The sequence below is a fragment of the Serinus canaria genome, chromosome 2 (assembly GCF_022539315.1).
Source record: "Serinus canaria isolate serCan28SL12 chromosome 2, serCan2020, whole genome shotgun sequence".
Lineage (NCBI taxonomy): Eukaryota > Metazoa > Chordata > Aves > Passeriformes > Fringillidae > Serinus > Serinus canaria.
Genome location: NC_066315.1, coordinates 148,646,442 through 148,673,299, shown reverse-complemented (window position 1 = coordinate 148,673,299; position 26,858 = coordinate 148,646,442). Strand labels below are relative to the sequence as shown.

Here is a 26,858-nt window from a genome sequence, read left to right as displayed (position 1 = left end):
TCGATTGATCCTGCAGTTCCCTGTTCTGTCTGCAGACAACAGGGTGAAAATTTGACACTTTAACTCTCATTGTGTATCTGCCTGTTTAAAAGTGCACTCACCTAGCAGAATAGATTGTTCAGCTCTTTCCCCTTCTCCATTCTCTCAAAAGAGGACAGAGCAGGAGGGGATCTAAGCTGGGGCATCAGGAGAGGCAGAGCTATGAGGTTAATTAAGACTGTAAGCTGTCATGCTAAATGGATTTAAGCATTACATTCTAATAGACTTTACAAACACCCCCAGGATAAATCAGAAGGGGAGATAGAACAAGAAGAATCAAAAATTAGTTTTGTCTTTATTACCTTGGGCTTACATTTCTGCCCACAAACACCTCATTCTGTGGTGTGGAGGTGTGGTATTGATTTCAGTGGGGAGCTGTGCTGGGATCCTTCACTCAGGACTCCACAGCCTGCAGAACCCATCCCTGAGCACAGTGGGAGCACCTGATGTCCCCCCACTCTCTTTTGCACCGACACAGAGCTGGCTGAAGTGATGGGTTATGAGAAATGCTACATGAAAAGGACGGGAAAATAAAAAATGGAGAGGAAGGACATCTTTCATGGTGGAGAGAAAATTTTTGTTCCAGATCCCTATTCAATGATGTGTCTTATTTCACATGAACAGTCATATCCTCCCCATTTCACATCCTGAATTTGATCTGCTAATTTATGTAGTTTGGGTAAAATTGCCTATACACATAGGCATATATAAGTACATATATTTCATCTGCGAGGAAGAAAGTGTTATCAAAGCTCAAGAAATTCATGAGTGATTAAGTTCTCACCTAAGGTCGTACAAGACTTTGTGCTGTCTCTCAAAGTCACTAAAACCTTTGAGAGGCACAAGGAATTTATCCCCTGGCACCTCTCCAGACAATATCAGCAGCACAGCCACAATCACTGGCACCTTTAACCATCAAGGCCCTCCAGGAATGGGGATGAGGCCACTGATTTTCTTTGGAGCAGCTGCAAAGGGACTGCCACCAAATTGAACCTTCCAGCACTGAGAAGCTGAGGCCATTTTCATGTCAATCTCTGCAGCGAGGCTCCTGTTGAGCATCTTTAGAAAAAAGTGCTGCTAAGTTTCTCCTAACCTGCTTCCCTGGCAGGAGACAGATGAAAGAACCATGTCTTTATGTGAAGACATCTTTGAAGGCTTTTGTTAGCTGGTGGGATCTCCTGTTGGTGGCAGGGTCTTGGCTGCTGTGCTCCCAAACTCTGCTGCAATGGTTTCACTTTTATAGGGTTTTTCTCACAGTTTGTCCTGGCTTGAGTTGTTCTTTTTGTGAGAGCTGTAATGGATGAGACAGTCTGAGAGCAGAGCCTGTGTGGTCCTTGACAGTCAGCAGTGCTCCCTTGAAGATGCTGGTAGGTCCAGTTCTAAGGGTCAAAAGAACAGCAGAATGGTTTGGGGTTGAAGGGATCTCAAAGATCATCCAGTTCCAACCTCTGCCATGGGCAGGGACACCTTCCACCAGACCAGGTTTCCCAGATCCCCATCCAGCCTGGCCTCAAACACTTCCCACTCCTTGAGCTCTGTCAGGTTGCTGCCATGACCACTGTTGCAGTGCCCATCAACCCTCTGAGTGATATTTTCCTAATATCCCACCTAAATCTCCCCGACACAACTTCAGGACATTCCCTCAGGTCCTGTCACTGATCACCAGAGAGAAGAGATCAGTGAGAAAGCTGCAGACCACAGCTGGGCAGCATCAGTCTTAAACAATCTAAGACCACCAATCTTAAGTGGCACCTGGACCACGATACTCCATGAAAAGAGCAAGGAAGCCCCTTTGCTCTGGCTCTCAGTCAGTGACACTGTGAGCAGCCACTGCACAATGCTTCTGCTGTCCCTGCCCAGGGAGGAGAGGCCAGAGCACTGACAGGGAAGCACCAGGCCAATAATGAGTCCTGCGTTAAACAATTAAATTCAATGAAATGTGAACAGTGATACTGAAATCACAGGGAGCCTCCTGCAAACATCAAAGGGAAGTTGCCATGGGTGTGAAAGGCACCTCAGCCTCTCCACACAAAGGGAGGGATTGGTTTATTTTTAACATGGCCTTGACAAAATGAGTATATTGGAATCTCTAACCTCCACTGGCAACTGGCTCCTCCAACAGGGAGTAAAGAACCCCCTAAAGGCACATCCCATGGAGTTACATCTGACACCCAGGGAGAGGCAATGAGCCTTCAGCAGTCAGGCTGCAAAGCAAGATGAGCCTCATAAAAGGGGAGCAGCCAGCTGTGCAGTCAGGACTAATCCTGACTGGAACCTAACAGGAGAGGAATTCTTTGGCGTTTGGATTTAGATAGGCTCTCCCCAAAAAATGTGTGGCATGGCAAAGCACCTAAAAAAGAGACAAAGAGAACTGTCATGTCTGAATGAAGGATTTTCGAATTCAGTGCTTGACTTTCAGTGTTGTCTGGTGGTATTTTAAAATGAAACAACACTTGCCATGTATGGATTACCACTTTTCCCCATATATTCAACTCAAATCTAATCTGTTAAGAAAAAAAATAATCACATGATTCAGCAACAAAGCAGGAGCATGTTTTATGTGAAATGAGTATAAACTATTAATGCAAAGATATAGAACTTTAAAAGGAGTAAAATAGTTTTAAATTAAACTATTGTTAGCAAAGATAAAAATCAATATTGCTTCTATAATTTATTTCAGATCTCTTTTGTATATATTCTGGTATGATATAAATTTCACTCATCTAAGGAACATGGCATTAGGCACAGAATGGTGAGTGGACAGTGAACAATCATTTCTCCCTTTCATTTTAACCATGTGGTCACAGATCTAATTTACTCAAACCGAAAATATAAAGTTAATCTCTTCTTTGGGATCATCCATGTCTCACTTAACCACTGCATATCAAGAGCACCCCTTTTATGTAGGATCACCCTTTTTTGATCAGATTTATGAATCAGGACCCAAAGTGCAGAAATGTTTTTGTCAAAAGTGATTGGTGGCATTTGGATGCTGAATTATTCACGCTTACAGCCTGTTTTATTCTGAGAGCTGAGCCCCAGGACAGCCTGTGGGTTCACAGCAGGTCTTATCAGCAGGTGTGCATTCCCAGAAGCCTTGCAGATACCCAAACCTTTGCATGGTTGTTTCCCTGTGAGTGAAAGTCAAGGGAAGCATGGAAGAGGCATTGCCTTGGTCTGCACTTCCTGAGAGCTTGTGGGATGAAGACAGGAGCAGGATGGATCATGCAGGTGACATTTCTAAAGAATTTTAAATTTCTAAAGATTTTAAAGTGGACACTCTTACGCTTATAGTAAACATAGGCAAACCCAGCCCAGTATCTGTTTTTCACATGAATGACCAAAGCAATATTCTGGGTGCCACTGCCAGTATCAGTCCCCTGTTTGAAAAATGGCTGCATTAGAAATTCTCAGCAAGGCATCTGAAGAATATTTTAGGGCTGTGGATAAAAAAGAGCAAAGTTTAATCAGTTTACTGAGTTTGCATCGCTGTTATGAGGTGATCTGTGGAAATCAGCAAGCAAAAAATGGCCCTCATTGAAAGGGAGGCAGAGATGCACAGGATGTTTCAAGCATTTCTGGCAGCGAGTCATTCTGGGTAAGCTCATTTAAATGGTTATGTGCCCCCTTATGGCCTCATCAATGAGGCTATTAAAGCTAAGGTTATTTCCAGCAATGGATACACTGGCACATTGCAAACTTGGGAGAAGAGAATAAAAAAAAAAAAAAAAAAGTCAGCAAAACAGAGAGAAAAAGAAGTAAGGAAAAAAAAAAACAAAACAAAACCAACCAGGATTTTGACAAAGCCAATTCTTTCCTGCTGCTGTTCAGAGATAACCAGTGATGGAACATCCTCGATAAACTGTGTGACAATGGAGATAAATCCTTGGGGAGCGGAAATTAAAGCTTGAAATAAATGTGGGTGACTGCAGCAGAGAAAGGTGGGAACACTGTGCTGTCTAATTATAGGATAAATACATGCAAAACAAATGGTACTAAAGCACATGGGTCACTGTCTTCAACAGCTGTTGCAGTAGAATATTGAGCTTTATATTATTGACTTCTGTGATGAAAAGTGAATTCTGTCATCTGCTCATCTCACAGCTCTTGGTGAGCCATTTGAACCCCTTGTGGCTCAAGATGCCTGTAAGGAGTCTTAAATTCAGTTTTACATTCACCATCTGATACCCAAAACACAACAAAATTCCCCTGGGATGAAAGCCTGAGTATGTAATTCCCTAAATCAAGCAAAGTTTTATTAACAGCTCACTGTACCTGGAAGGAGACATTGGTCATGGGAACAGGAGTGTGGCAGAGTCCTTCTGGCCTCTGTTGAAAACAGAGGCTGTTATTTCTAGGTTTAAGAATTTTGCCTTTCCAAACTCCTTTGATCATTAAAATAGCTGAATGTGCAGCTTTTCCTTGTGCTGTGACTCCCATTCTGTGTTGAGAATGATTTCATGTAATTTCTGAATCGCTCAGGCCTGCATCAAATCTTGTGATAGCCAGGTATAAGGGTGAATGCAGAAAATCAAGCCTTTAAAATAAGATTATATACAAACTTCCTGAGAAGTTTGCACCTCTTGAAGGTGCAAAATGATCTTTAAGGCCATCATGCTGCCCCAGTGCAGTTGGGATGTTGGGGAGAGAGGTTCCTGTCTGGCTGAGGTGTGGTGAAGTAATTTGTCTGGTTTTGTTATAAATGTATCTCACTCCAGGACTTTCACCTCTCCCCTCTTGCTAGAATATTATTGATTTTCTTCTGCTCTTACTCTTCAGCCCATAACATCCTTGGCTTGAGTCAGGCTGGAATCACAGGAGAGGAGCATCCCTGAGCTCTGGTGCACAAATTTGGAATAAAATGCAGATGACTTTAAATACAAGATGAAAAAGCTTCATCTCTCATTTTGACCAAACTGTACTTTCATACTAATTTCTAATTCCCCAAAGTAGGGGTTTAAAACTATTAATAGTGAAAATGTGATGTCCTCTCAATTTTTAAAAATATTTTGGGATGAAGTTTGATAGCATTATTATCTACACCTCTAGGAATTGCTCTACTAGAACCTGAAATGCATCACAGAGCAGTGGGTTTCACAGCCCAGATGTGAGTTTATGTGTAGAATTTGTCAGTCATTTGAAATACAGCTTTTCAATTTATTCCTAGCCCATAATTCTATATAATTCTGGACCAAGTCTGAGTTATAAATCGACTTTGGTAAAATGTTATTATTTTACATGCTTTTAACTACATTACCATGTCATTGCGTTTGCATAATAAACCTCCCAATCTCCTCCTCTTGTTTGGGAGAATATTTTCCTCTTACTAGTCATTCCATTCTCACCATCTCTTCACCTCATTCTGGTTTAGACTCAAAATGTTCGACCTGCCACCTCTAATTTTATATTTGCCATTGTTGCAAATTCTCACCATATTCCAAAATCACTAAGGAAAATTAACTACATTAAATTTTAATGTTTCTTCCCATGAGTCAGTCCTTCAGTTTTGTTTCAGTACTTGTTGTCCTTGCTTTGACTTTTGTGCATCTACTTTTTTGGTAAAGAAAAGTGATCTGAACTTTAAAATAAATCCCTTGGGCTGGATGGTCATGGTAGGCTCATTCCTATTGAACTATTCTATTCTATTCTATTCTATTCTATTCTATTCTATTCTATTCTATTCTATTCTATTCTATTCCAATCCATTCCATTTTTTAATAAGTCATTATCTTTCCAAGTGAAACTTCTCTCTCAGTCTTGGATTGGCCTCCCAAATAAAAGTTGGTGTGAGGTTTTTACTGATGTGGAGCTGTAAAGCAGTCATGGAATGGCTGATTTGCTTTCCTAATTCTTAGCAAATTGCAGGAATTTCTTCTACTGACATTCACCTGTGTGTCATGGCTTCAAGAACCAATGGCAGAATTCCTTCCTTTCTTCTTAACCTTTTGTGATGCTCCAATGCCTGGAGCGTTGAGCACCACAACTTCAGCTGATCTGTAGTGCTCTGGGCTAATTTGTGGCCATTTGTCATTTATGGACAGCTTTTCAACTGAGTAAAGTATTCAAAGGAAATCCTGAATCTTTCATATTTTTGGGAAGTCTGTTCAGGTCTGCACTTGGTGCTTTAGGTGCCAAAGTACCTTGGGAAACTTTACCTTTAGCAGGATTTCTGCTGAAAACTGATGTGTTGGCTGGTACATAACCCCATGGCTGAGTGCTCACAGCATATCAAGACAACTTCAAAAGCCACAGCCCTGAAAAAAAAAAAAACAAACCAAAAACAGCTGAAAGCAATTAGATGAAAGGAATTTCAAAACTTTTCTATGACAACAACCTTTGGTATTCTTAGTACATTTTTATTTTGAGCAGTGAGTCACAGAAATGCAGTGAGAAACAACAAAGAGGACGTCAAGTTCCATTACTGTAGCTCGATGGTGGATGACAAGGGCATCTGCTTGATAGAACAGAACAGAAAATTGCACTTTGTCTGGCAATTAGGGGAACAAAACGGAAAAAATTGTCACTGTCTTATTTCTGTTTAACTTCAAAAAGTACATATAATTCTGCCTGGGGAAGTTCTGTAGGTGGCTGCCTGCCTTGTAGTCCTGCTGAAACATCAATTTGTGTTCAAAGTGGAGAAGTAAACTGGGCGATGAAATATTCATCTGACTAAATTTCTGACTTTTTTTGTTGTTGTTGTTTTGCTTTAAAAAAAATAGGAAAAAAGAAAAAAGTCCCATTGCTGACTGGCTTCAGCTTGGCTGTTGATGTAACCATTCATGACAGAATATTGTTTTTTAATGAACTTTGCAGCTGGTTGGTGTTTGGTGCCAGAAGGACTGGGTGATGCTATGGACAAAAGAAACTAACTTCTTTTTTTTGCCAGAGCTGAAATCAAAAGCTGAACTTGTGTGCATCTTCTGAAACATCTAAAACAACCCAGAGATCCCTGTCCTGTGCTCCACTAAGGCTGATCACAGTACCTGCAGTCCTGAGTCTTTCATATTTTTGGGAAGTTTGCTCAGGTCTGCACTTGGTGCTTTAGGTGCCAAAGTACCTAAAGCTAAAGTTTCTGCAGCTACCAGAATAGAGATAAAAAAGATAGTAATTTTGTGACACTTTTTCCCCATCTTTACAAGACTACTGGCTCAAAAGTCAAAATGGAATTTGAATGAGTTATCCCAAAAAATGTCGCTCCAAGCTGTAAATAATGTTTTTTGTTCTATCTTTTTTCTTGGTTTTTTTTTTTGGGGGGGGGAGGGTGATTTTGAAAAAAATTTGACTTTCTTCTCTGAGCACAGACCAAATCCAGCCCATTACCAACTGGATTTATTATTAAAATCTGAGGAGTTCTTATTAATTCCAAAAAAGGGAGTTGAATTCCAAGGTCTTGCTCACTGTGCCAAGGTGGAGGTCACAGAGAGCACAGTCTGCTGTGATGAAGCTACAGAGAGCAGTAACAGCAGCAGAATTGGGTGAATTGGGACCCAAATTACATAGATTATACATTTCCTGTACTTTCTCAGGTTTCTAATTCCATTATTAAATGTTCAGCATTATCTCTTAATTGTTCCTAATGACTTCATACATAACAAGCCACTGTTAAAACAGAAAATGTGACTGTCTGTTCTCTCCGTCTTCCAAATGTTTTATGCCAAGAAGAGGAAAGCACCCCACAATTTGCATTTACTTTTAGCCTTTAAGGAAACCCATTGAGCCATACCACATCTTCATCCAGCAGGATTGGAAGGTTTTCCATTAGGATAAAAGACATTTTCAGTTGTTCACTGGGAGGGAGGTCAGTTGCTGAACTCAGCAGGGTAGTGGTCCTGGCACCAAGTCTGTCAGACTTCAAGGAAGGGGTAGAAAAATCTTTTAGTCAGATGGTTTAGTTTTAGTATGGGTCCCTTCCAAACTGAGATAGCCTATGATCCTAAATCAATTTTGGGGTCAGTTCCTCTTGGCAGAACCTCACTAAAGCTTTTTGATCATTCTAAGTACTCCTTATTGTACAACAATTAAGTGAGACCTGGACTTTCCAGTTTGTCACTTCAGACTCCATGAGGTCCTTCTGCATTTTGTTGCCCATCCCATCCCATCCCATCCCATCCCATCCCATCCCATCCCATCCCATCCCATCCCATCCCATCCCATCCCATCCCATCCCATCCCATCCCATCCCATCCCATCCCATCCCATCCCATCCCATCCCATCCCATCCCATCCCATCCCATCCCATCCCATCCCATCCCATCCCATCCCAAAAACAAGAGTAGCAAGATAGGGAGTTCTATTGCTCAGAGATTAGGCAAGAGCCCAACTTCCCAGTGAGTTTTCACTTATGTTTGGGCATGCTTTGTATAATTTGTAGAAGATATGGTTTCAAAATGAGACAGGAGGTTTGGATTAAATAGGGGAAAAAATTCTTTACTCAGAGGGTGGTGAAGGCCCTGGCACAGGCTGCCCAGAGAAGCTGTGGCTGCCCCGTCCCTGGAAGTGTCCAAGGCCAGGCTGGGTGGGGCTTTGTGTACCCTGGGACAGTGGAAGGTGTCCCTGCCCATGGCAGGGGATGGAATGAGATGATCTTTCAGGTCCTTTCCAACCCAAACCATTCTTATTCTTGTGTTCTGTGAACATGGTTCATATTTAGAGTCCATGAGCTAAAAAATGCAAGGGTTCAAGGCTTCATGGCACAGAGTGAGCAGGGCTAGAAAGCAAGAGAAAGTAGCAGAACCAGGACTGTCCCCTTGAAATGAGCTGTCACCTCTTCAAAGGCACTCCTGGCATGTGCCACCAGGGCCCATGACAGAGGTTTCCCTTTCAAGCCATCTCTTCTGGGGTCTCATCCCCAAAAATGATATGAAGGAACTGCAGTAGAAGACTTTTAATTACAAACAGGAGAAGGGAAGTGGCATATGGCAGAAGGAGATGGGCGTGCTGGTGATGGAATATTTCACATTATTTTCTAGACTCATTTATGGTTATGGTGAAATGTGATGTTCTGCTGGTGTTGAGGGTAGCCCGTGTGGTTCTAAATTTTTCAAGGGATAATTTGCTTCAGCAAACTGTCTCTTTTTCTTTTTCCTTTATGTAAAGAAGCATGATTTTTTAGAGTTTGGAAATTCCTCTATTCCCTCTAGAAACAAATTCTACAAAGTGTATATCTTTCACTGGCAGTCCTTTAAAACAAAACAAGGAAACAAGAATCCAAAGAGAAAAGCATTCAGCAAAAAGATTGGCATTAATAGGAATTTCTGTCCTCCTGATTGCAAAGTTTAGAAAATGAGAATCCACAAAATTACACAAACATCTTTTGCATTTCCAGAGCTAATTAGTGCGAACTGGAGGGGAGAAAATTACACCAACTTCTAAACAGAAATGTTAATTGTCAGCCTTTGTTTTTCAAGGCAGTAAGTGTACCCTGGTATTTCTACCTCCTTGATCCCTGCATAGGGAAAGAGAAGGAAATCTATTTCCCCATTCATCTTCAAGTCCTTTATTAAGACATCCTATGTAATGACTACCCCCCCACACACAAAAAAAAAAATAGCCTGAGCTACAAATTATATTTATGTGTGTTTTGATTTCAAACTCTGTGAGTAGTGAGTCAGAATTCCTTGAGTTTCCAAAACACATACTCCTGTTTTATGTTAAAGGATTATATTCAAGCCTTTGTATGGTTTCCTGAACTATACTTCAAAGTATTTTGGAGGTGAGATTTTGAATTTGACCTTTTCTTTACTGGGTTTGGGATTGCTATGTGTACTTATTTAGTTACCCAGAAGAAACCTTAAGCCTGGAGCTTATAATTTTGTCAGTGAGGTTTGCAGAGATTCCCATGAGACATATTTTCTCACATTTTCAGTTATCCCAAATTTAAATAGTCTATGTAAAAAAATGTTTCTTCAACAAGATTTCTATACCATAGAGACACGAACCATGAATATCTATGAAATTTCAACAAATAAGAGAACTTAGGTTCATGTGAATAAAATTACACCTCTTTGCCGTGTCACTTGAATATTGCTCTCTGTCTTAGATTTCAGGACACTGAACTTCATTTCCAAGAAATATTCTGAACATCTGCATTAAATCATAGAATCACAGAATCATTACAATTAGAAAACCCTCAAAGATAATCAGGTCCAACCTCTGACTGGATCCCATCGTGCCCAGTAAATCACATGTGCCACATCTTTTAAATACTCCAGGGATGGTGACTCCACCAATTCCCTGGGCAACCTGTTCCAATGTTTAACCACTATTTCAGTCAAGAAATTTTTCAAAATATCCAACCTGAATCTCCTGTGGCACAACTTGAGGCCTTTTCCCCTTGTCTTATCAATTATAAAGGTTTAATCCCCTTTTGTCTTATCAATTATAAAGGTTTAATCTGTGTTTTGCTTTCAAATAATGTATGGCAGTAAATATACTTAAAAGTTTTTTTGTTTGTTTTGTTTTATATAAAAAAGATCATTTTTAGTGAGTAAATGCAAAGAGTATCTGCATGGATTGTAATTGCTTTTTTGTAGTAGTACAGATTTTTCCTCCTAAAAAGAACAGTCTTGATGCATTTGTATTCTTGGATTTCTGGGATATTTCTCTCCTGCCTCATAAAAATATAACACCATTGCAAAACACAGCTCTGAGAGTACCTCAGAGATCTGAATATTTGCTAAAATATAACTGAAAGTATGAAATATCAGAAATTTGTGAATTCTTTTTTAATGCTTTCCTTTGGGCACCAACCAATTTCGGATAGAGAAAGACAAATACCACCATAATAATAAACAAAATCCCTACATAAGCAGAAACAGTGAGTTTTATAACAAACAGTCAGATGGCTCCCAAGTCATTAAAAAGGTTATTATATTTGAAGGTAGAGGAAATCTCTGTTTCTGTTTTCCCAAAGCATTTGTTTCATGCAAGGGCAAATTTTCTGTCAGCATTTTGAAACTTATTCACGATACACTATTTACATTTATCATTGTTATCTTTGCATCATTTTATACTCACTGAAGAAATGTGAAATGAGGCTCATGAAAACTTTTACCTTTGAATAAAATGCTGACAGTTTTAAATGATTGAAAGACATGGATTTATAGAAAGTGCTGCATCCACATCAACATTTAAAAGGCCAAATTAATCCTACTTGTAATTAAATCAAGGATTAGGCTCTGTATCAAATGTTGCAGTGAGTTTCTCTTGGATGGATGGATGGATGGATGGATGGATGGATGGATGGATGGATGGATGGATGGATGGATGGATGGATGTGACCCAAGTTTTTTTATTTAAAGTGTCTCTGTGCTGACTTTTAAACATTGCTATAAAACAACAGAAGTAATTCCAAACACTCTAGAAAGCAAATATTAGACTCCCTAGGCCTAATTCTCATTAACTTTAATGCCAATTTACCCCACTCTTGCAGTGCGCTGGGGCCGTAAACTGAATTACATTAAGCATAAAATGTTTCTAATGTGAGAACCAGACCCAGTGTGTTTGCAGCAGCTTTACAACCAACTTCCCAAAGATGGTGCAACCCTTTCCAGTTCCCTAACAGAGGGTTCATCAAGGCTGTTTTCTCACTTTTGAGTTAGAAGAAGTTCTTTCTTTCAGTTTGCACAGTTTTGGATTAGCTAGAAAAGTTTTAACAAATCCCCCTACCAAAAAAAAAAAACCAAAAAAACATTGCTGAAGCTCTGTCATTGACTGCACAAACCTTGTGCTGGACTTAGACTATCTGACCCCTGTGTACAGCTGATCTATGACAATTACTTCTCAAATATTGGGTAAAACTTGACCAAAACAGGCCTGGAGCATAGGAAGAAACAAACAAAAAAAAAACCAACCCTAAACATATAAACCAGGTCATTGCAGTCAAAAGTCTCAAGTGTGTTAAATAAAAGAAAAATTTAATATAAGAATTGATAATGTTCTAAGAATAAAGTTTGATGTCATGGCTGGCATGACCTGCTAGGCCCATCAAAAAACTTCCAGTGTGGCAGCCATGAGTAGATCTAATTTTCTCACACAGACATTCAAATCTGATATGGATCTACAGATAGTTTGGGAAATACAATTTGAAATACACATAAACATTTAAACACATTTCCATTTATTATTCCTTGCAGTTAAAATTCAGTAGAAATCCAATATGAAATCTGTGCTTTGTTGGAAACATTCAGTTCTGCCTTTTTAAAATACTGAACTGTTGCAGAGAGTGATGAATAGTAATGAAAATAAAAACTCTACATTAATTATAATTTTCTTCATAAGGAATTCAGATGGAGGATTAAAATAACAAGAGATTTTCTCAATAAAGGAATTAATGCTCTGAGAACACATTCACAGAACATTGTTTTTTATGGTACACCAATGGACACTGGGAAATCACTGATTAAATAAATATTTAATACATTTAATGGATTCACAGTTTTTGTAGAACAAGGTAAGACACAGAGTGTTTTATCAAGAGCACACATTAAATATTTTGCACGTTGTGTACACTTGCAAAGGAAAACTGAGCTGCTGCAGGTGCTTCACCCTGGGTGGTGCAGTCCCAGAACTGGTGCAGGAATATCAGCAGCCAGCATTATCTGCAGTGCCACATGGAATGATGCAGCCACTCTGCATGAGAGCTCCCTAGAATGGGTTCCATCTCAATCTCCAGAGGGTGAAAACTTGCCACAGGCCTTCTGGGACAAATTAAACTTACCCTGTGAAGTGGAAAGCAAATGCATGGGATGGAAGGAATGGTATTTATGGAAGAACAGTCGAGGGAAGACAGGAAGGTGAGACAGGAATCACACAATGTCTTTGGTGAGGCAACAAAGCTATGCAATGGCAGCCATCCAAACTGATTTGGGAAACATCAAACCATGTAAGAACCTCAGTGTAAATGGAATAATGATCCTTTAGCCCTGTGGTCCCTTTGGCTGATAGTCTTATCTGCTGAATGCAATTGCTGCAGTTAAAACCACAGTCTTACCAGATCACACAGAATCCCAGGATGGGTCAGGCTGGAAGGGACCACAGTGGGGTCACCTGGTGCCACCTCCCTGTTCCAGCAGGGCCATCCCAGAGCACAGGCACAGGATTGTGTCCAGAGGGTTCTGGAATATCTCCAGGGAGGGAGACTCCACACCCTCTCTGGGAAATCTGGCCAGTGCTCAGTCACTGACAGGGAAAAAGTTCTGCCTCATGTCCAGGTGGAACTCTGTGGGATCAGTCCCTGCCTGTTCCTCTTGTGCCATTGCTGGGCCCCCCAGAGCAGAGCCTGGGCCCTGCTCTGAGCCCTCCCTGCAGTCAGGGACAGACAGGGATGAGGTCCCCTCTCAGTTTTCTTTTTAAGGCTGAACAGCCCCAGCTCCCGCAGCCTTTCCTTATCACAGATGCTCCAGTCCCTTCATCATCATCATCACCCTTCCCTGGACCTGCTCCAGGAGCTCCATTGCCTCCCTTGTCCTGAGGAGCCCAGAGCTGGACAGAGCACTCCAGATGTGCCTCACCAGGGCTGAGCAGAGGGGCAAGATCACCTCCTTCAGTCTGTTGGGAATGCTCTTTCTGATGCACCCCAGGATCCCATTGATCTTCTTGGCCACAAGATCAGGATCTACCTGAAAGCTAAATCTGTCAATAAATCAGTTATTTTCAAATAGGCCTCCCATTTCTGACTCTTTTCTTGGATTCTCTTTACCCTGTTTCCCCAGCAACGTGTCTGCACTGACTTTCCCTTCTGAGGTCTTCTAGTAATTCTCTGATACAGCCCAGACTTGTTGAGACTGTGATATACAGGGACACAGGTACAGCAGAGGAAACACTATAAAAGTTTCAATCCTGTTCCTAAACCCATGCAAGTATTTGTTGAAATCAGCAGTGGTATTGCTGCTGCAAGGACAATGCCTCACACTGTAGATCTGCTGTGAAATGGTTTGTGATCAGTGAGTCTGAGTCCAAAGGGTTGGAAACAAGAGAAGGTCCTTCTAGGAAAGAAACAAGACCTCAAGCTGTTTCAAGCAGAAGTGGAAGAGTTCAATAAGAATTCATTATTTGAACTTTGTCTTTTTCTTTCTTCTCTTTCCTTACATTTCCTTTCATTCTGCCCTCTGCTCCAACCCCAATAGATTCCACCCATCTGTTAAAATATAAAAAGGGCTCCCTCTGCTAGTGCCTATTAAAGTGCCATATGGCTGAGGTATAGCCTGAGGTGCTGAGCAGCACAGAGTGCAGCTCTGCAGAATAAAGATTCCTGCTCTTGAGGTTTAATTAGGTAAGTGCTTTTTAAGTAGCATAGCTGTTCCCCCTTAAAATATTTACTACTCCTCACCAGAGAACAAAGATGAAGCTGGTCTAAATCACAGCCTGACGTGTTTCAATGAGTGTTCCCCTCCTTCTCATGATGCTTCACTTCTCCTTCATCCTCAGAGCTCAGGATAACAGGCAAAGTGGTCTCCCAAATGTGTGTGATCCCTCCTACTGAGGAGGAATCTTTCCAACCTCATCTCTGCTGCTGCAGACAAGGGTGTGCTCTGGGCTCCACCCGCTGCAGAGGAGGAGGGAGTTCTTTCTTTCCAAATGCAGCTGCAGTAAAGCTTTATTGAGGGGGAAATTCAGAGAGGAATTTTGTGCTTTGAGGTGTCATTTCCAGTGATGGGCTGGGGTGTGGTGCTGCAGGAATCTGCCACCTCCAAAGAAGGAATTCCAAACTGGGAACCCAGGGCAGAGAAGGGAAAAAACATCTAAATAAACACTTGGCAAGGTCTACTTTGAGTTTATTCTGATTCTTCCAGCTGCTGCCAGCTGCAGGTGAAGAACAATAAATATTGTTACTTTTTTTTTATATATTGTTTAGTTTGATTGTTTGCTTGGTTTTTCAGTGTTGCTGTTATTCTTGTTAAGAGGAAAGTTCAGTATCTGGGGGGAAAGGAGCTCCACTTTCCTGGTGCATGTGAGGTGTGGGCTTTTGTTCAGACCTGTTAAATATGATGTGCAGTAAAAGCCCTGTGAAAAAGTCAATGGGAAGTCCCAAAATTCATTGCTAAATACCATTGTCTTGGAGATCTAGGTTGTGCTGGACAGAGAAGGCTGTGCATCAACTACCAAAATTATTCTGCTTTTCAAACAACTACAGAGACATAAAGAAAACTCAAAAATCTCTTTCCATTCCATGGATTCACAGCAACTCCCTGGAATTTCCTGTCTTGTATTTTGTCTACACTAGTTTTTCACTTTTGTGTTAAGCACCTCAGTCACTGTAGTACACAAGATCTGTTAAAACAGATATCCTTTTTGGTTTTTTTGGTTTTTTGTTTTTTTTTTTTTTTTTTTGTTCCTTTGCCTCTTGTTTAATAGAATTGAGCTGTAAAAAGGCTTTTTTGATACTCAAAAGCTCTTTCTGTGTCTACTGGAGCCCTCAAATACTTCTTCTCCCCTCTTTTCTCTCTTAATCCCTTATAGCTCTACATGCTAAGGAGTAAGTAAAGTCTTAATCATTTCCCAGAAATGGAACCAGAGGCACAATGCAGAATACAGAATGTGTAGCTGACTCTTCAGTGATTACTCATGATTATCTTCCCTACCCAACAAACTCCTCTTTCTTTCCAAAAGAAAATGGAGACACTTCTGGAACTCTACATAATCCCTTCAGTGCTGCTCTTCCCAGCAGGGATAATCAACAGGGAGGAGTTAAATGGATGCAGCACACTCATAATTTAACACAGCTGATTTGGGGAGTTTTAGGACACCCAGCCTGGCCAGCACAAATTATTTCCCCCCTTCACTGAATCCAGCAGTACCCATGAACAGACACTCAAGGAAGAGTAATAACAAATTATGTACATAAAACATTCCCTGGGCACTGTCCAAGCTTCTGATTATTTCCTGCTCAGGGAGTTCTGACATTGTTTCTTGCTCAGTAACTCAGAGATCTTTCTTTGAAATATTTTTCTATTCTTTCCTTCAAACCGTGGGTTTTATTTTATTCATTTTTTGGTGAGTATGGCAGGAGAACACACATATTGGAGGATAGGATTGCTTTTCTGTGCATGAGGAACATTATGTGGAAAACAAGATGGGAGCTGTATCCATGCAGTAACTAAAGAATTTATAAGGGTTTAATTAGGTGGGTCCCAGTAAGTTCTAACATGAGAGTTGATACTTATGCTTATTTCCAATAATGCTATCCAAGAAAATGAAGATAATCTGGATTCCATATAAAAATGGGAACATTTTGTGTGTACATTAAAAAAACAGAAGAAGGAAGGAAGGAAGGAAGGAAGGAAGGAAGGAAGGAAGGAGGAAGGAAGGAAGGAAGGAAGGAAGGAGGAGGAAGGAAGGAAGGAAGGAAGGAAGGAAGGAGGAAGGAAGGAAGGAAGGAAGGAAGGAAGGAAGGAAGGAAGGAAGGAAGGAAGGAAGGAAGGAAGGAAGGAAGGAAGGAAGGAAGGAAGGAAGGAAGGAAGGAAGGAAGGAGGAAGGAAGGAAGGAAGGAAGGAAGGAAGGACAGGGCACATTATGAATAAAGGCATCTTTCTGATCCTAGTGGTTGCAAAACTCATTTTTCTGGTCACTGAAGATTTGTTCATAGAAAAAATACACAAGTTAAAGCATAAAACCTGTGAACAGTGTAAGGTAGTACAGAAATATTTGGTCCAGAATTAGAATATTAAAAAAGTAAGATGATATTAGTGTCACTGAAGTTTGGACAACTAAACCTGAATTTGTTACTTGATGTTCCCTTTCAGGCTAATGCATAGATTTTTATTTTTTTTTTCAGCTATTGAATGGATTCATTAAAGTTGAGCCAGATTGTCCTCGCTCGTCTCTAAAGAGAAATGAGAGTGATTTGTGTTGAACTGGAACATTTGAATTTGAATGAGAAGAATCTCATCCATAATATTCCATTTTGACTAATCTGGAGCAGTAGAAAAGGGAATGAACATCCACCAGGCAGGATATTTCACCCACCTACACTGGAAGAATGGTGGAAGAGATCAAAAGGAAAGTTAACTCAGCTGTTTTCACCCTTATTTATGAACAGCCCACTAAGGTCCAAAAAAGGAGGTGTCCAAAAGATTTACCAAGGTTATCTACAAATATCAGAGAGAGATCCCTGACATATGTGCATTTTCCTGCCATAAGCAGGGATCGACTGCATTAATCTCCCTGGTGTCTACTAAAATATCTCTTTTTGGATGGGATTAGGGTTTGCATTAATCCACTACTGAGTGCTAGAGAGTAAGCAGAGTAAAGATATGAAGCTTCCCTCCATCCTGTGCCTCAGCCCTGGCACCATCTGTAGGAATAACACCAGCATATGCCTGTAAAACCAGCATCACCCAGAGTTAACAACAGCTAGAGCCCAGATGGATGAAAAAAATGCATTATATTTACATCTGTAGAATTTATTAGTTCTTTTTTAATTAGCTCTCTATGCAGCAATTTATTTCCAGGGCTGTTCTTAATGAAAACATTATAATTTGTAGTTCTATTTCCAGTGTTAAGAGTTTTGTCCATTCCATCTCTGTCCTCAATGACTAAAACCAGTTTTGCTTCCTTCATAGTTAAATAGTCTTTAAAAAAATTATCTGAGGAAGGTACTGCTTGTGTTTAAATATGCATTGCTGCTGCTCTGAAAACACCCATCAGTGTGTGAGACAGCAACTCTTGCTATGCAAGTGTGTTTTCCTTTCCTGATAGGGAACATTTTCAGCTCTCATTTTCCCTAGTTCTGCACAAACCACATTATTCTGCCACCAGCTCCCTTTCAGCAGAACTGGAGCATACAGCTCCTGCTCCCTTAGCTGGAATAGTTTAATGCCAACCATTTTGTGTGTCTTCTGTGGGCTTTTTTAAGGTTTATTTCCAGTAACACGTGAATGAGAATTTAAGGGTTTCTGTCACCTTTTACAGCTGTGATTTGCTTGCTCTGTAGTTAAAAGCAGCTGCAAGGTGAAAGCCTGGTATTTCCCCCTGGCAGGTTCTCAGGGATGGTGGGACAGTAATGAGGCACTGGATGGGCACTGAGAGATTTGCATCCTTGGCAGCCTTGGCTGTGTACTCCACTGCTTAAGCATTCATCTCCTTGAATCTGTCCTGCAACCAGACACATTTTAACATAAGTCAGCATTTTTCCTCCTGATGCTTAATCCAAGATGAAAGTCAAATGCCAGTAACTCTGCTTGTTCCCAAAAAATCACAAGATTTGCCACACTGGTGCGAATGGATGAGTTGCCAGGTCTGCTGTCTAATCTCTCTTAGTGTCTCAGCTGGCCAGTGTTTTATGTCTCTGGTTTTTACATTATCCTGAGTGCTTCCCAGAATAATTCCACATATTCATGAAGCTGCTTTTCTCTCTCCTTCCTCCCTCCACACTGCAGGAGTTGCCAAATGTGAGTCAGGGAGCCCTGTCCTGCTAGGCAAAGGCAGTGGCTACTCAGACCAGAAGAGATGTGGCCTCTTTCACAGAACCATCTTGCAGCTGAGCAAAGTTACTGCAGCCTAAACTGCAAAGTGAGCCCATGGATGAAGACCAAACTATGGCATTTTCTTGGTCATTCAGTCACGTAGATTTGGATCAAACATTGCTGGAAATTTTAACTTTCTTGTCAAGGCAATAAAATAAAGTTGCAGCCCTCCTCTGTACCTCGAGCCTCACTCTTCTGAGTTTCAGCCCTCAGAAAGAGATGATTCCAGATAAATTTGTTTAGTTTGTTTTTGGGATGTTGTGAAGGAAATCCCAAATTACAAGGGTGGTTTTTTTTGAGAAATAGAATCATAGAATTGTTGAGGTTCCAAAGGACCTCCAAGGTCATTGAGTTGAACTGTCCTCCTACCAACACCACCAGCAAGTTCACCACTGATCCAAGTCCTCAGGTGCATGACCACACATTTTTTCAAACACTTCCAGGGAGGGTGACTCTACCACTTCCATGGGCAGCCTGCTCCATTGTTTTACAACAATTTCCATGAAAGAAATCCTCTTAATATCAACTCTAAATCTTCTCTGGCACAACTTGAGACCATTTCCTCTTCTCCTGTCTTTAGTTACCTGGGAGAAGAGACTGACACCCACCTCACTATTACTTCCTTTAAGGTCCTTGTAGAAAGCAATAAGGTCACCCCTTTTCCTCCAGGCTACCAGGGTGACAATGCTTCTACAAGAAAAGCAACATGAAGAGAAAATGAGTACACATTTCTTTGGAGGAAGCATCTCCTGTGTCTTGTGACCTTGAGAAGAAGCAAGGCCTTATTATTACTTGGGTTTAATTCTTTCTCTTTCCTGACTTGCTATAGGACAGGAATGAAGTTTGTGCTTCAGTACCTGCTGAGATTTCCTGTCAGAACTTTCTGGGACAACTTGTTAGAACCCAAATTTTAAACCTCACACAACCTCAAAAAATTCATTCAGGACTTATATCAACTGCATCACTCAAAAAAAAAAAAGTTGCTGGAGGTTGAAAAGAACTTTTTCTTGTATTAAACATTGTCATGGTAAAGAACTATGCAATGACTTTTCAATCATACCGAGCTCTGCCACGCACAGCGGGCTATGAGAGAAAAAATGAGGTCAGCTCACTCATAAATAGATTTTCCCCTTGTTTTAATGTGATAAGACAATGCTGCTGAGATTCGCTCTTCACTTGCCATTTAATCAGAGCTGAGTTTGCAATGTCATTACCCGATGTTTCACATATTCAACACCAGGTAATTTAAAAATCTTTATGCAAATGGCCCTGCTACTTCTATAACAGCATTTGTTTTTAACAGGTTGGGCAAAATTACTCTAATTCATTACGTGTCACCTCCCAGGCGCTGGGCATTCCACCTTTGTGAAATGAATTTTCTCATGATCCCTGAAGTTCAGCTAGCAATATTCACTTCTGAAATGTGATATCACCCATTGTATCTCTTGCCATTATTATGTCATCTTCTGCATCTTTGTCTCCCAGGTGCAAATTCTGAGCTGCTGCAGACCTCTTTTGCATGCAAAAATTCCATGTTTGCAACTGGAATTGCACGTTTCACCTCTTTTAAGAAACGTGCAATTCCAGTTGCACGTTTCTTAAAAGCTTTGCCATGTACTGTGCACTGAAATGCACAGGGGTAAATTCCTACTAGGAACATGACTAAACATGAAGATGGAAAAGATTTGGGATTTCTTTCAGTGCAGTGAATCCCAAAGAACTGACTTGGATAGAAAACACCCTTCTTGGACCCCAAACAGTGCCTGGACTGTGGGCTTGGGATTTGTTGCTGGGATTTTGTTTTGGTTTGTTTTGTTCCCAGTATCATCTAATTCCTTGTTTTAGTTTTGCTTTAGGGTTAACCCATACTCTCCACAAAACACATCTATGCTCTTGTGGTGGTCCCTGACAGATACCCATGCACCTGCATTAATATCTTTATCCAAAACTCCTATTTTAACAATGATCTGCAGCTGCCAAATTTGAAGAACTTCATATCAGGGCCAAAAATACCCTAGACTTCCAAAGGGCCTGGATTTCTACTGGGCCATCTTTCTAAACAGAAAAAGAAATTATTTTGGTGAAGTTACTCAAAGGTGGCTTCTGGGAACCATTGATGCAATTAAGAGAAAGCACAGAGGAAATAAAAGTGTAAGTGAATATTAAGCCATATTGCAAAGGGTTTATCATCACCCTGCCTTCTCATTTTTTTTCTGACAGAAGGCTCTTGGGTTATTAGGTCTGTCCTATTTTAAGAAGCTGCTGTTAGAGCTCCAGTATAAGCAGAAATGACCAGAGTGGCTGAATAAGAGCAGCAGCTTTCCTGCTGTGGGCAGTCGTGCACTGAAGAAATTCTGTAATGAAAAGTGGACATCGTTTGCTTCCCTGGAAAATTAGTGGGAAGGATTCTTTAAAGAGATTAACTCTAACTGATAAAACAAAAGACTTTGCTGAAGGCAAAATCTCATCATTGTGTACTACACTTGAAAAAAGGCCCAGCTAAAGGCCTGGAAGGTTTACAATGTCAGAAATGTAATTCTCAGACTAATCTGCTATCTGATTAACTTCAGCTTCACAGAGGCAGAAAACACCACAGGTGTTCCTAGTATTGTGACCTTTTCCTTCCTTTCCTTGTATTTTCTTTATTTTGTTTATTTTCCTGAAAATACATCATTAAAATTTAGTATAAAATACAGCTGTTCTATCAAACCCATTTTGAAACCTTCATCAAAGTGATCAGGAAGGGTTTTCAGAGGCCATTCCCTGGCACCACAGATGGAAGAGATTAATTTCAAATGTGTTAAGCCATGAATTGCACCCCAACTGCAGGGAAAGGTTATCTGACTTAGGATAAATTTGATGTTGATGTCCAAAGCTGGTGATCTGTTGAATCCTAAACACAGAAGCAAAGTATATTTACCATATTGTCAGGAAATGAAAATCAGAATATTAGCAGCTACAAGGAACTAGAGCCAGAAAAATGTAAACAACCATAGATTTCCTGCTTTCCCTCTAATACTCCCTTAGGGTTTTCAGAAATAGAAAATTTAGATCCTCATGTTACAAGATGCTGTCTCTGCTATCAGCCTCACAGATTAATTTAGGTTCTACATGCACATCATGAATGAGATGATGTCACAGGATTTCAGCTTTGTGGTATTTGGAAGGTACTTTACAATGTGCATCTGAAACTATAAAGTCTGCAGCAGTGTCAGAGAAAAGCAGATAAAGTGTGTTGTGACATGGATTTAATTACTGAAAATTTGCATATGGGAAGGTTTGAGTTTGAAAATATCAAAAGACAGTAGTGCCTTGGAAACAGCTTCACCAGAACACTCAAAATCAAAACCAAAATAAGAGAAAACAAAACTGAAATGAACAAAAAAAAAAATTGCAAGATCAAGTCAAAGGCAAAACATTTCCTTTCTGTGGGCTGCAACCCGAGATGCCTGTGCTGAGGGTCCAGGACTGGCACAGGCTCCCTCCCTGACTGAGTCTGACAAGTTGTGAAGGAACTTTAAATAACTCTGAAGAGATGTTTTCATGTCCATGTTTTCAGTGCTCACCTCCAAAATCCATCTGTTCATTCTATGACTTTGCAGAGCAGCTGCAAGACCATTCCTATGGGCCTGATGCAAGGCTGGATAGAGTCAGTGAGAGGGTTTGCATGGACTTGAATCAGATTTGGGTCATCTCTCCCCTTTCACTGAGGCAGAATTCCACTTGGGAATTTCATGGGCCACCTTTGATCATCTCAATCAGCTTCTAATGATTGTAATGACTGTCATTGTTTCACACTTTTAAAGAAACATTCAACCACCCAAAAGCTCTGCATGTGTAATGGTCACCTACTATTAATAATGGGCTGTGATTTATCTGGATGAGCCTTCTCCAACAGAGAAGTCCTTTGAAATTTGTATCTATGAGAAAGTCTTAAATCCATATAAATTTGCAAATGTCAAAGGTTGTATTATCACAGCTTATTTACACAGTGTGATACACACCCTCCTATTTGCCCAGACAGAGATCTCACTTGATTTGGAACAACAGCAGGTAGGGACAAATTATTATTTATTGCTCTGAATAATTTATCTTCCCATGAGACCACCTCTTTAATTCACAGCCAGAACAACCCAGACTAAATAAATGAGCAGAGACTACACTGTAAAAAGAGAGGAAATGTTCTTCTCTGAGCTAAGGAGGGCTGGGGGATGGATCCTTACCTCAGGTTCCTGTTGCAGCTTAGAGCTACCACATGTCTGGAGCAGCTCTTTACAGTCTGCTTTGACAGTTCTCAGTAAAGACATCTGTCAGCAAATAGAAGCATAATTTTAGCAACCTGATCGCAGCAGGGCTTTTTTTTTTTTTTTTTGTTTGCATTCTTGTTTTATACACGGAGAAAAAAAATCAAGATAAATATATCTGTTTCCTTTTAATGATTATGAAAATAATCACAGGAATATAGACAGATGAAGCCTCAAATCAGACACGTTTATACCAGTAAAGTTCGCAAGACATTAAAGAAAACCTAGGATATATTCCAGCATAATTTTAATTTATTTCCTTCTAAAGATTGTTATTTAGTTCTCTATTTGTATAGCAACTAAGATAAGACAGTGTAGTCCATGAGTAGAACTGCTAAACTCAGCATAATTATTACTACCCAAAAAGTAAAAAACCATCTTAAACCAAAACCTAAGAGTATGACAGAACTCAAACTCTCTCTCAGTAACTTAAATTCATATTTATCATCAAGGAAACCTGAAAGGCATATGAAGTCTGTTGGGTTTTTGACCCAGAATATCTTTCAGCCAGTTTGTGTCTGGTGAATCTCTCTTGCTGCACTCCAAGCCTGTAGATTACCTATTTCTCATTCAAATGGCTTTTGCATTTTAAATATTTAAATTTAAATAAATATTTTCCCTGCCTGCAAATCAAAATTCAAAATCCCCAGCAGCTGCAGAGCCTGCTGAGAGCAATGGGCTGTGCTGGACATTGGGTTTGGTTTCTTGTCCAGCTCATAGTGCTCTTCATCCCAGCTCCAGAGGTTCTGTGCTCTTTTTCTCCTGGACACAGGTATGTGTGTACATGCAGAGGAGCTCTCTGACATGAGGAGAGGCTGAGAGAGCTGGGACTGCAGCCTGGGGTAGGGAAGGCTCTGAGGGATGTTTCCCATCTATAAATAACTGAGGCAGGGGGATGAAGAAGGTAGAAGCAGGCTCTTCTCAGTGGTTTCTGCTGACAGGTCAAAAGGCAGTGATCACAACCTGAAAAATATAAGAAGTTCTTTGAGCATATGAAAACACTTTTTTTTTTTTTTAAATATAAGATTGACCAAATGTGGAAATGGGTTGCTAAGAGCTGTGGTAGCTTTGGAGCTATTCAAAATCCAACTGGACACAGCCCTGCTCACCCTGCTTCATCTCCAGAATCTGTGAATTTCTGTGATTCTGTTACTTGAACAGGTGGTGAATGTTGTTGTTGACTGGCCCCTGCAGAAATAGGATAGGATTCTACAATGCCATAAAATGGTTTGGGTTGGAAGAGACCTCCAAGGTTCACCTTAGAGCCTTTCCTCTTTAAAAAGTGCTGGGAAATATTAAATAAACAGAAAATACAGAATAGTTTCCAAGTGGAAGGAAAGGTTAAATGATTAGTGGTGTCCATCCCCTTTCCAGAGCTTTTTTACTTTGTGTGAGTGACTTGAGCAACTCCTCTTGTGACATTAAAAGGACTTTGGCTGCTGAATTTGTGCAGCTAAATTTAGATGTCAACAGTGAACCTCTCTGCATCTGAGAAAGTCATCCTGAAGATCCCTTTGCAGTCAACGTGAGTCAATACCAGCCAGTGAAATTTAGGTCAATACGGAGTTGATTACTTTATTCAAATGATCTCCACCCTAAAAACCCTAAAAATCTTTGGCTGGATTGATTAGATCTGTAATTACTGTAATAGGAGCCTGGAAGTCATTCTACTCAGATGGAGGTGCTTAGACCTTAAATTAGCTGGGGTGAATGTCATCTTCAGAAGGGCACCATTCCCATCAGGGTGTTTCTACTGCCTCTTGGAGGTGTTTATGTGAACACAATGCAGGAACCCTCATCTCTGCTTTGTATCTGCAGCACAGCACATAATGGACATCTGGTTTCAAAAATATTACCTGAACAATCTTATAATGAGCAGTTTAAAAATTAGCATAAATGAAAATATGTTTGCGTCTGTATTTGGCTGCTTTGTGTCTGATCATGGTTTATTTTAACACCTTGTTGGTTTGCAGTAAAGCATAATTAAAACAGTGTTTCTGAGGCTTTCCTCTGTATTAAAAAGAATTGTAAAAAAAGAAAAGAAGTTGTTATTAGTTATGTCTTCTGTAATATTAACGACAATCCAGCTTTTCATTCCTTTCCTCACCCTGGATAACAAGTTTAACTAGATTTTCTTAGACTGCTTGTGTACCCAAGCACAGTCACTGAGGAAATAGAGGTAGAATAAACACAAACACTACAAAAGCCTCCTGATATATTTCATAGTGATGCTTCTTACAAACACTCAGGGCTGTTTCATAGGTGGTGAGTGCAAAACTACAATCTGTGTAACCTCAGAAGTGCAAAGTGCTGATCTTGGAGGTGCTATTCTGCTGCTGATGTCATTCTTAAGAAGTTTTTTTTACAGTAATTGGGGAGAAACAGACTCTTTGATCAAAAATTGACTCTCTTTTTTTTATTCCATTAACTTGTCTACATGAATAGTGTAAACATTTTAGGGTTTAGATCTACAAGTTTTTGATCTCTAATTACACATCTACAAGTTATAATGAGTTGTTCCTAGTCAGAGGAAGTGCCTAAGGTTTTCATTTTTTCATGGCTTGGAAAAATGGGAAACAATTCAATTTCTCAGCTATATTCTGACCAGCAAAGTGCACCAGTGCCATGCTCTGCCCTCTATTCTTTGTCCATTTTGCAGAAAACTGTTTTTTTAAAAACTAAATGCACTTTTTTCCAGGTATGGGAACTGCTGGCATTGAAGAGAATGAAAAATTTACTTTTTTCCTTGCTACAGCAGGTTAAATACTGTGTTTTCTTGATGAATTTGGGTTTTCTGTATTTTCAGTCACAGATCCATGGAAAAGTTTGGGTTGGAAGGGACCTTAAAGATGATCTCATTCCAGGCTCTCTGCCATGGGTAGGGAATCGTTCCTGGTTATTCACAGCCCCTTCCAACCTGGTTTTGAACATCTCCAGGGATGAGGAGCTTTTGTGGGTAATCTGTCCCAGTCTTCTCATCTGTTCCAGTTCCACAATCACCTTAGCCTGGAATCAGTGAAAATTCACTTTCCTGAGCTTGCTCAGCTCCGTGGCTGTCTGTGCCTTTTGGGAGCAGCCACCCTTCCCTCCGTGACACCTCTGCACCAGAAAATCTCTGGGGTTCCTGTGAATTCTCACCAGCTGTTCTTGGTTTTACAGAGCCTGTGGTCACCCTGGGAAGTGGAATGGATTCTCAAGGCACTGCACATTCAGGCCCCACGTCCGTGTCTGCATTTCTGATCGCGTCATATTAAACCTGCTATAACCAACAAGCACTAATTGTATCAAAGAAAAGCTAAGTTTTATACTGTGTGTTGGCATCCTTGTGAATAATTTTGCCTATTTTTCCCCCCTCTTCATCATAGGCATGTTTTACCTTATGTTACAGATTTTAATTATACCCCCTGTATCTGAGGAATTCTATTTCTTTGCCTCCAGATTTGCTATAGAATGTGCTGTGAGACAAGTAGCTGTTAATTCATCTCTGTTGTTTGTGTTTTTAACATGCTCCTGATCTCCAATTCTGCTCATTTAAAACCGTGAAAGTCAAGATGTTTGTCTGGTTCTATTTTTTTTTTTTTTTTTGTTACTCTTTTTGTATGTTTAAAAATTAATTTAGCTCAGATTCCCCTACTGTGCACTGCTGCTTTAGAATTTGCTCTGCTGGATCTGAGCTAAGCACTTCCACAATTTCATGTGCCGTTTACAACACATCAATTAGATGCTTATTTGATCCCACTTTATGCACAGAACACCATATTTATTCATGAGAAACATCACTGAAAGAGCAGGACAAATAAACAAAATGTTACATTATGATTTTTTTGGTGGCCTTTAAAAAAACACCAAGCAAGATATCTCATGAAAAATGCCAAATCTTGCTTTAGACTTCATTTAATAGGTTTCAGTGCAACCAACATTTGTGAGTTTGTTCCATTTTCATCCATAATGTTTTTTCCTGACAACATGATTGAAAATGCCATTTAAATTCATCTTTAAATGTGTTGTGTGTTATAAATGCAGTTTTCCTCCAGTAAATAAAGCATTTCAA

At 40.2% G+C, this 26,858-nt stretch overlaps 1 protein-coding gene across 5 annotated transcripts in view; it reads left to right on the top strand.

Annotated features, from left to right (window-relative positions):
- Positions 1-26,357, top strand: part of TSNARE1 (t-SNARE domain containing 1) — a 456,778-nt gene extending 430,421 nt beyond the window's left edge. For all 5 annotated transcript variants that reach the window (XM_050970764.1, XM_050970765.1, XM_050970766.1 and 2 more), the window contains one exon: positions 25,967-26,357. The gene's annotated coding sequence lies outside the window, so the exon portion shown is untranslated. The remainder of the gene's footprint in view (positions 1-25,966) is intronic.
- Positions 26,358-26,858: the final 501 nt, after the last annotated feature.